Below are 11,518 nucleotides of genomic sequence, written 5' to 3'. Positions count from 1 at the left end.
CCCATACGTTCAAGCACAGCTAGAAAGGAGGAAAGTAGGTGGTAGCACTCAGGGAAGATGTTCCTATGTGTTTCTATGGCAGGATGTGGCAGTGACACCGTAGCTGGAGACACGGGTCCATACCCATTTAGTGACCAAAAGCATTATCATGGTAAAGAGAAATAAGGAGCTATCTATATGCACAGTTCCCTTTGTGATGAGTGCACATCACAACCTTTAGGTGATCATGGAATCATAAAGTCATAGAACCACAGAATGGTTTGGGTTGGAAGGGATCAGCAAAACTCATCCAGTCCAACCCCTCTGCAATGAACAGGGGCATCTTCAACTCTATCAGGTTGCCCAGAGCCACATCCAGCCTGGCCTTAAAATCCTCTCTGCTGCTCTCCCTCAATCTGCATTTTATGGATGGGGAGACCAGCCAGTGACCCAGTCAAAGTCACGAAGAGATGCCCATTGCAAAGTGCCTCCCGAGTGGGGAGGCTGTACCCTGTGCACTGAGGCATCCACTATCCCAGCTCACTATTAATGACCTGCTGAGTCTTTGTTCTGACTCCATCAATTCAATGGTCATTTAATAATGTTCTATTTTTGTAATGTGGATACAAGCCTACTGGGAACTGGACTGAGACCAAATCATCTTATGCTGGCCCTGATCATCCATCAACTGTTTTACAACCGACAGTCATTTCTGGCCTAAGAGTGACTCATGGCTATGATCTAGAAACCAAAGAAGAATGCTACCATTAAGAGTAATTGCAATTAAGATGAGCAACGACAATATTAAAACCCACCCACTTCAAGTCTGGCTGAAAAATACACATCACAGGCCCCTTGATTATCCTGCTCCTTAAAGGCAATCTTTTCCTACTCACAATTAAAACCAACTGGAATTGTACGTGCAGCTTGTTGTAAGGAATTACCTGAGTTGTAGCTGACCCAAACAACCACGTCACTTGTTCTATCAGTGGGGAAAACATACATGGAAAGCTGGTGTGTGCAGGGAAGTGCTGAGGGAATAGCTGGAGAGCCAGGCGTGACTCTAATTCCTGCTCTTTGGCTGTACGTGTCTGATGTGCTTTGTCACACTGCACAGGGCATCTCTTCTCAGCACTTCAAGATTAATGAGTAACAGGAAGAGGTTCCCAGTTCCAACATGTTATGCTATAGATCAGGCTGAGAATGTCCCTAGGTCGGTTTGACAGGCTGCATATTCAATTGCTCCTCTTGAAAAGTATTTGCATCTTTGAAAGCAAATATATTGTGCAGAGCAGGAGGAAAATCAAGTTTTCTGGCAAGACACACACGCTCCATTCCATCAATGGAGGCAATTTAATCAAGGATGTTGGCCATTTATCGCAATATACACCTTCTCTGGAGCACAATTCCATTACGTGTCTCTTTGAGTCCCTGCCTCTCTAACTTTGTTAGGGACTGCTCTCTTCTTGTGACCGCAGCTCAGTGCAGACAGAAACCAGGGAGCTCTGCAATGAGACAGAAGCTGGATGTAAGAGCAACCCCCCCATCTGGGTTAGATAAAGGAAAATGCACAGCCAAAAAGGATGAATAAAGCAATTTGTTTGCATAAGAACCCTCCAGGGTCAACTCCTGCAACCTGATGACTATGGCAGTTAGTGTCAGACGAGAAACAGGTTCCACACGCCTCAGTTTAACTCGGCTTTTACTGTTGCTGCACTTCCTTGACATCAGTTCTTTTCTTTGTACATTAATCTGAGTCTTTGCTCCTCAGCCATGAATAAGCCTTCCCTTAAGAATGGCTCCATTCTTTGCAGCTTGCTCATCTCCTTGACTCTTCAGCATCATCCGGATTTACGGTGTGGAGGAGAGAATGAGAACGCACTGAGGAGCACTCTGATGAAGGTGCTCTCCCCCCCTTGCCACCAGGGTGAAGACAGAGTCCTTTGCTGGAGACCTCTGTGCCTCTTCAGCTCCACTTCAGCCCCTAAAACATGATTGGCAAACACTGAGTCGTGTTTAAGCACGTGCAGGACTCGAACGGATCCTCTCCTAGCAAACACAGATCCATAGGCTCAGCTCAGTAATTCCTGGGAAATAATACAGGAAAAGTGGATTAACAACGGATTTCAATCTGGTTTTAGGAGTGGTGGGATCACACTTTAACCATCACCCAACTGCAGCGGGGGTGAGCGTATGCCCCCACATCTTCCTTACAGATCTGTCTTTAAGCTCGATCTAGAAATGGGTCTGATGCAACTAATAATTCAATACAGTCATTCTGAATTATAAGCAAACCTCTATCATCCTAATGACTCCCCCCCAGTGATAATTATGTATTTAAATAGCTTCTGTCAACCGAGAAATATGTTCTCTTCTCAAGGCATTCTTTTGCTTTCGTCTAAGGAAAAGACAAACTCAAGGGCTGACATTTCTTTGCCGAGCTATGGAAGACCAGACATTGCCTCTAGTGGAGAAGGGGATCCTCGTTTCTCCATTAAACCCAGAGAATAAACCACACCAGCATCAACAGATGGACAAGCCAGGGGGAGGATTTGCAAGAGCCACCTGAAATACACTAAGCTGATCAAACCTGGCACTTCCATCAAAACACATCTTGAGGAAAAGCTTCTAAATTCAGCCTGACTCACACTTACATGTCTTTTATCAGGGTTTTTCCCCTGAATAATAACATATAAACAACCCAAAATGTGTTATCAGAGCTGCAGCGGTACCCTGCGTAGCCATTGCCACCCATCAGTGCATCCCAAACCAAGTCAATAGCCTATATGCTAAATGATGTTGATTTTGGATACCAGCCTGCATCTGAAGACCTGGGGTCCAGCCATGCATCCCTATAAACCCAACATCCTGCATTAGGTATTGTGGACAGCCTGAATTACCAACTCATCAAGGACTTGCTCATCTACAGAGAAGAACCAAGCTCGAGACTCCCAATCTCTTTTTGATTAGGCCTTTGAAAGCATCCCTCAAGAATCAAAAGGGAAGAAGATAACCTTATTCTATGGCAATTCTGACATAAAAGCTGCAATATTAGATTCTTTAAAACAAAAAGGGGTTGATCCCTCCCCCCCAATTCTGGAATGAAAAGCGCCTTATTAGAAACCCCAGAAAACCCAACCATCTCCTGATGGTGACTCAGCCACCTCATCACAACAACCTGTCAATGTCACCCGTGGGATAAGCACGCAGGAATACTCCAAAAACCAGCCAAAAAGCGCTGCTGTGACTGTAAGGGTTGCTGATGGGAATGCTGAAAGTCAGAGGCTTAAGTGATTAAGTCAACTACCGGGCTCATTCATTTGCAATTTGATTTTAACGACGGACAAGATGAGGGGAAACAAGAACGGGAGCGTCTGCATCATAATATTAATAAAACATAATTAGCAGAAAGATTAGCATAGGAGAAAGAAAAGCATCTTAATTCCCCTTCCCTTAGCCTGCCAATGTGTCTCTTGCTGGTGATTATTATTTGCAGGGAGTTGGTGTTTACAAAGGTTTGATTAGATTGGAAGAATGCAAATGAAGAGGGAACTCACTGACAACGTATTCCCCTCCGTGTGCAAGAAGGTGCCTTGTAAATCACTGCAGCCACCACTGTGGTATCCCTGGGTTAGGCAGAGAACACAGATGGGGTTGGCCATTGGGGATCTCCGTGCCCAAGTCCCAGTTTGGAGAGGTTGATGGGCTTTTAAAGACCCAAGCTCAGCCTTTAGACATTGATTTTCTCCTGGAGTACTTGGTATAGATGAACTATTGTTGCTCCTGATTTCCATAGAGGGAAACCTGAGGCTGTAGCAGAGAAATCTGTCTGTGTCCTGGCACATTCTGGGTCAAACAAAGCACAATGCATGTGCCTATGGACTCCCAGATCTATGCATTAGCCAACCAACTACCAACCACAAGCAGCTTCCATCATGCAGCTCTATGTAAAGGCCAGTCCCTAAAAGGTTTCAGGCCCTTTTAGAAATGCTAAAGGAGGGGGGAAATACAGTGGGTAGAGAAAGCTGTGTGGAAGAAGACACGGATACAGCAATGGGAAGAGGCCACAAAGCCAGGTCAGACGTGGTAAAGCTGAGCAAAGCAACCGTAGCAGGGAAAAGACAATATATTTATTACAGAGAGAGCATTAGAATAAAAATGAAGGGAAGCATCCTGTGTTTTCACTGTTTCCTCAAGGGGAAAATGTGCTTTTCCTGCCTTCATTTCCTTAAAACGCTAGTACACAGCTTGCCTTTGGTCATACGGTTTAGTTTCCATTTAAAAGACTGTTCCTAGAACAAAAAGTGTTTCCTGGGCTCCCCGTAGCCACTCGAGAGGGGATGGGGAGATGAAAGATTTCAAGTCCAACAACAGACTTAGAGAAGAATGAAAGGGGCTTTTTTTCTATAGCTGTATAGGAACAGAAGGGCTGAAAATGATCTTGACTTCTGCATAATGGCACAAACTGAAACAAGCTTATTGAGGTGATGGAGAAGGGATTCTGGGAACGGCCACTCAGGTTCCTTTATTCCTCCTGGTCCCCTCTGCTCTAACACCCGATTCTTTATTCCTGGGAGGATGTAGCAAAACCCTCAAGGGCAGGAAAAGAAGCCCCAAACCCATCTTCTTCAGGCTCTATCCTGCACCTTTTGTCCCACTATAAAGACCCCTAATGTGTAAAATTCACTTCCCCACTCCCCAGCTGAGATTGGCAAACTGACAGCTTAGAGAGAAAGCCACTTGCATGTTATATTCATATAAGAGTTAGAAATCATCTAAGCTCTGCTTGAGTCTCAGCACTGAATAGAGTCAAGGAAGAAATCCAGCTTTTTGTAAGTGCTACCAATAACCTGGGTATTTGCTGCAGAGATGTGATAATAAAGAACAACAAATGGTTTCATTTCTACCTGCAGGACACATTTCCTTACGAAACAAGAAGATGAAACGACACCAAATCTTTTTACAGGCACTAAACCCATCTTTGACCTTGGTCAAGAGAGCAAATCCAAGCCATTAAAACTACAAATGTGACCTTTATGGTACCCGGTCTGTCGTGTCCTCCTTGTGACCTGCTGTAATAATGATAAGCAACAATACAGTAATTACTCTGTTATCCATTCCACTGTGTTTTCTATCAAATCCATGGACAAGCTCTTTCCCTGCAATAAAACCAGGGCTTAATGAAGAGTCCATCCACTATTCAGACATGATGTCCTGGTGCTTTAAAGGCCACCTCCCATAGCTCCTATCACCTGGCTCACAAACCCCTTTTGGGCAGGCGTTTCCCATCAGTAGAACTGATTTGTGCTTTATCACACTGAATGCAAGGACAGATTTTTCTGCCTGGTTTATGTAGCATTCTGAGACCTCAGAGGTTTTATATGGCATGCAGAGAGTGATGCCCTTCCACATGACACTTACCAGCAGTGAAGTTTTAACCAGAAAGCCCACCAGGGGCTGATGTTTTGCCTCATCAATTTATCATCATCCCCTACAGTTTCCCACTTCCAAGGGGGCTGCAGCTGGTGCACGAAGACCTCTTCTGCCTTCGTAATTCACCCTCACCAGGAAGCTGTAAGAACACGTGAACTGAGCCATGAAGAAGTTATCACCACTGTTTCTCCAGCCTCTTGTATCTCCATTGCATGAGGGTCAGTGCCATAAGTACCAACCCCTCAGACACAGCAGCAGGATGGTTGTCCAATGAAGAGTACCAGCCATGAGTACTCCAACTAAACTACTGACTATACTACTCTAACTTGACTGACTATAACAACACTACTAAAGAGCAGATCATTGTCATCTTGAACATTAAAAAAGGTTGGGCTTTAGAACAGAGACAGCCAGTGAAGCTCTATAGTGGGCTCATCATCACCTTACCTTGTACCACTTTGATCTGGCCATCATTTAGATGGCCATTTCTGTGGTGTGGAAATGTTTAGGTATGTTTAGGAAGCAATAAGCAGGGCAAAGCTTGGGCTAGCCCAAGGCTTAATGCAAAGGAAGAACAGCTCCCTGCCTGTGTGAATCCTAGGCACAGGGAAAAGGGAGCAATCAATCCGACTGCACCCTAGGAAAGAAGGAATCAGGTGTTTCACATGCGAAGGTGTAAGATGTGTGAAGTGACAGCATAAATACAAGCTGTGCATTTGATATACAAATCAGGGAAGATTGAGGAACACACAAGGTTAGAAAACATCTCAAGCAAATTAACACACCTCGAGGCATTAACATGCAAAGAGACAGCTTTTTGTCAGCCTTTGATGCTGACAAGCTTTGCTGTTGGCCGCTCTGCATCACCTAGACTGAAACATGCATTCATATATGAGCTTTAAAAAGAGATGTGTTTCATGTACTGCCAGGGTGAGATTTGGGTGTCCCTTCTGGAGGGCACTGACGCAGGCAGGATCTCTGGTAAAGAAATCACCATCACTACTTCATCCTTCTCCCTTTATCAAGCCAAATAAGGTGACACGATGGAACAGCCTCCAGAGCTGAACCCCAAAGGGCTCCCATGCTTTTGGGTTGCAGAGGTGCTCCTCAATGAGCTGGAGCCTCTGCAGCAGAGATGGCAAACCCCCCTGGGTTCAGCTGTGCTAGCAGAAGGATGCACAGTGATGTGAGCTGCCCAGCTGTGAACAGCAGCACAAACTGGGACTGAACATCAGATGGGTTAGCAGTGGTCTGTTCTATTCAGCCTGTTTCCACACATTTGCACAGGCTGTACAACTGCGTGGGCATGCTAATGCCTGCGAAGCCCAACAGCTGATAGGAATGAGATGTTAGTGGAACATTTAGTCATGAACTGATAACTTTTCAATATAAGATTCCCCCCCAAATTTAATAGGACAGAGACTGTCAGGAACTTCACTGAAAAGGCCTAAATTTGTAGCTGCTGCTATCTGTGAAAGAAAGAAAGAGATGCTGCAGCAGCTACTGTCAGTCTTGCACATGTCAGCACTGACAAATCACTTTCTGTATGGATGGGCTTGAGGCAAGAGAGCAGGCAAGGGGGGAGAGGGGCAATTCCAAAGTGTCGTGGTCCATAAGTCATACCCATGAAGGCAAAGGAGGTCTCTGCACATGGGAAAGGAGGCACCATGGGGCACAGAGAGAGCTTTGTCCCAAGAAGCTCAGCTGATGCTGCACCAAATCACAGCACACAATTAACAGGAGCAGACAGGGATTGAAGCAGGAGCTGAAACCTCAGCAACTACAACTCTCCAATTCCATGTGTTACTCAGCGAGACAGAAGTTTACCTGCAGCCCCGGAGGTAATAAAACACAGTGTCATCCATAAGATATGATAAATGAGCTCCCTTTTCCAGGAGCTGTGCTTCCAGTTGCTGTATTTAATGAGAAATACGCCTCGCTACGCTTGTCTTATCTGCTCCTTCTCTGCTTGCACCTCTGTGTGTGAGGCAGAGGATGTGATGGTAACCTTCCTCCCCTCGAGCAGTGTCACAGCCTTGCTGTCGCTCCAAAGGCAGTGTGAGCCCTGCTCAAAACAAGAGGTTCCCATAGGGATCGGGGTGTGGGGACACCTCTCTATAGTGACAATGTCTTCACATATCCCAGATATTGGGACTTCCAGATGGAAGGACATTTGACAGCATCTCCTCATACTCTCCTGAACCCTAGCAAAGGATTTACACACTCCTAAACCCCACAGTAGCACTTGAGCATCCCCCCCAGCAGCACGACACCAATGAGTGACAGAAATAACAGCATCCACTTTGGGCATTGTTTCCCATTTAATTAGGTCTACTATGTGCTTAATTAATTAGACACACACCATTTGAGATCTGACGGATGACACTGCCTGTTGGAGAGGGTTTCTTGTCTGTGCTGTTCCCCATTGTGGAGGCAGAGCTGCTGCCAAAGCCTATTTGGTATCAGCGCCACCACACAGCATCCCACATGGGGTTCCTTGCCCAGCATAAGAAGGACTCAGCTAGAACTGCAGGAGAAAGAAGCTCATCCCAAGTGGTTTGAGCCCCCTGAAGAAAGAGGAAGAAAGGCAGAAGTATTGATATCTGGCACAGCAACCTCCCTGCCCACCACTGCAGCCCCAGTACTGAGGCAGGATGGATGACTGCAGCTCCACAAAGAGCCAGAGATGATGGATGGGCCTGAAGAGACAGACAGGATTCCTTGCTGGAAACAGAAACTAATTGATGGGCTTGGAGATGCAGATGATGGCTCTTAAGCTTCCGACCAGCCACAATGAAAGGTGGGTGGATGGAGAGCCAGGAAGTGCTGGCTCAGCAGGGAGAGGTGAAAGGAAATGAGGAACTTGAGGGGCATCAGTGTCAAACGCTGGTAGGAGAAGACTGGAGTCAGCAGATTTCTCCTAGCATCCTGAGGGGCCTGTTCTGCTCAGATGAAAAAGACTGAGCAAAGACTCTTCAAGGATGCTCAACCCTTCTCCAGTCTTCAGGTAACCTCACTTCACACTGCTTAGCAAGCAAACAGTCAAAGCTAAGCCTGGAATGGCTTCTCTGCCCATTGCACCTCACATCTGTGTGTAGAAGATGGGCTTCAGAAGAAACCCTATTTACTTACATGTAGGTAATGACTGTAATGCTGGAATGAGCCCACGTCTGGGCCTCAGCACTCAGGAATCCCATCCTGACAGCTCTCACCATTCCCTCCACAACTTGGAATGATGTTTTCTATTCCTCTCCCTTTTGGATGCAGTACAATGAAGCTCTTTGCCCCTTCGCTTCGAAGGCAGTGGTGCCTCGGAACCAAAGCCTAATGGTGGGACCTGCTCTTTACAACCACAGGAATAATCCTGCTCAGCTTTGGAGCCTGCTGCAACATCCCCCATAGCAAAGCATTTTGGTTCCTCATCCCCAGCTAGAAAATGAGAATGCTATTGTCTTTTCCTCTCTATTTAAATGAGAATCTCTCTGATTGAATGAGTCTCCTTGCACAACAGCATCCTGATCTTTGACACACACAATCCCATCCATATCAACCTGAATTAGCCCCTCCATCAGTGTGCTGCATCCGGAAAACTCCCTGTGATGTCTGCTAAGGAAAGTCCAGTGTGGTTTTACAGCTGCCATCATTTACCCCAATGACTCAAAAGTTTGAAGCTTCTTTACAAGCTTAATGCAAAAACTAAGGATTTACAAAAGTAAAACTCACAAGTTTGGCCCTAAGAAACTCCCATTTAGGTCTAAAATAGTCTGCAAAAGCTTTTGGAGACCTCAGTGGGGGGGAAATCCATTAGGAACTCCGAATGAATCTCAACAATCTTACCTATTGATTTTTGGCCTTTTATCAGTGGAACTTCTTGTCCTTGAATAACTCATTTACAGGTAATAGACTGAAATAACAGAGTCCTACACAGTTCTAATTGACACCATTTCCTAGCCCATGTTCATCAGAAATCACTGGTCTAATAATGATTTGTCAGATGGCAAAACAAACTCCAGGCTGCCATAAAGAAGCAGAGAGCTTAATTACATTGCATTTCAACCATCAGACTCCAGCACCTTTTATCTCCACCCTCTTACAAATAGGGCATCCCCCTTTGAATTCCTGTGTGTGGCAAGAAATGACCCATTCCAATCATATTATAACAGAGACACTGTGCTTTTTAACCCAGGGTTTGTACAAACAGGATCTGTCTCCTGTGAAACCCCGTTTCAGAGAGCTGTAAATAGCAAAGGCTGGACAAAGGGTTTCAAATCTATGGATAACAAAGCTCCGAAGCGTTCAGGAGTGGTGAACCTTATTGAATTTGTCAGGAAAACCAAGTGCATTATCCTCTATTGAGGAAGGAAAGAAGATTGCCTCCTTTGCTGCTTTCTTGGTGAGACTTCAGTGAGGTCTTTTCCTTAAGGGAACTTTGTTGAGCCTCTTTATTTCCTTACTTCTTGTTCTTTGATTGATTTGTTCCCTGTGGTGATACAGGGAACATGCATTACAGAGGTCGTCATTGAATCCCAACTGCTTTCCAGACTCTTCTTCACTATATTATTTCCATTGCAGTAGGGTTTAGAAGCCCGGGACAAGATTACAGCACATTTATAAGCACTCTATACTGGCACAGTGAGAACTTTCATTACCCCCAAGGAGCTTCCAACTTCAATTGTATGAAAGGCAAAGGACAGAAGAAGGAATAAGAGCTATTGTACTCGTTTTGGAATGGGAAACTAAGGCATAGAGAAACTCAGTGTCCTGAGAAAGAAGCTTTGAGAAAACATGGAACAGGCAAGCAAAGCTGCATCCACTTCAGCCCTTTAACCTACAACAAGCCAGAGGGACAGGAGGCAGCAGACAATGAGAAGTACCTCAATAAGAGAAGCTGGCAGTGATTGCTTTCCTTGGAAGTGCCCTGGCAACATGCAAATTCACCTACCACCCTGTTCTCCCACCCCAAACCATCCTGCTCTCCCTAAGTAAGTCATCACAGCCCATGGGAATGGGAGCTGGAAGAGGCTGAGTGGGATCCAATCACATCTTCCCTATTCCATTCCAGAAGTGCACATGGATTTAATGAGCAAATTCTACTTTGGAGTTTCCATTTTGCAGACCATTGAGCAGAGCATCCAGAATTTATCATGCTGGTGGAAGCAGCATCGTTACAAGCCCACTTCCACCTCCATCGTCATGAGGATGGAGCCTGCCAATGTGAAAGGGAGCTTGTGGTAGGTGAAGCAGGAAGCCAGGCCTATTATTAATCCCTACACTTCCTTACTGCATGCCAGCAACCTCAACTGAAACTAAATAGGTGAGCAGCCTGAGCTGCACTGGGAATTGTCAAGCATCAGACCCAGGGAAATCATTAAATCCTTTGGGTGTCCGTTTCAAAGCTGGGCTCTGAAAGAGGCTGTTTGTTGCTGCTGCGCTTCAGGGCATGGGAACAGTGTCAAGGAAGATCCAGGTTAAAGATAGCATTTAAATAGAGCCAAAAGCTGTGTCAAGGCTTTGAAAGGACCTTCCCAGGCTGATTCAAAGGCAACCATGACACATAGAGCACTGGTTCTGACTGGAGGGAGCGCCACAGGCTGGGATGGGGGTGAATCTGCATTGCCATTCCCAAGGTTTGTGTCTTGAACTGGATGCAGGCTACAGGGACTCAGGTCCCACGCAGGCAAAGGGAATTCAATAAGTGAAGAGGTGAGGAAGAGGAGAGACTGTAATGAGGGCAGACATGGGAACAGGAGGACACAACAGCCCCACCTTCCCAGCCCTGCCTGTAGAATGCTGCCTGTTCTTAGTGGTATCGGGTCTGCTGGGTGGTACAGAGCCAGGATCCAGCCCCATCCATCCACTGGGCAAGAGGGAACACAGGCAGGGAGAAAAGCCTTGTTTGAGGGATGCTCAGACACTGGCCCTGAAAGCAGAGCGTGGTACCAAGCAAGTATCCCCTGCAGCACAGCAGCAATGGGCTGTGACTGCAGGGGCTAATGATGGAGATCACTCAGACTGTAGCAGCTCCACGTCTCCCACTGTGAAGTGACACTAAAGCAGTGCTGGTTCTCTCTAGGGTCAGCATCAAACAGGGGAATGCAACCTGCAA

Source organism: Melopsittacus undulatus, chromosome 18 (assembly GCF_012275295.1).
Source record: "Melopsittacus undulatus isolate bMelUnd1 chromosome 18, bMelUnd1.mat.Z, whole genome shotgun sequence".
NCBI classification, from domain to species: domain Eukaryota; kingdom Metazoa; phylum Chordata; class Aves; order Psittaciformes; family Psittaculidae; genus Melopsittacus; species Melopsittacus undulatus.
This window is presented reverse-complemented; position numbering follows the sequence as displayed.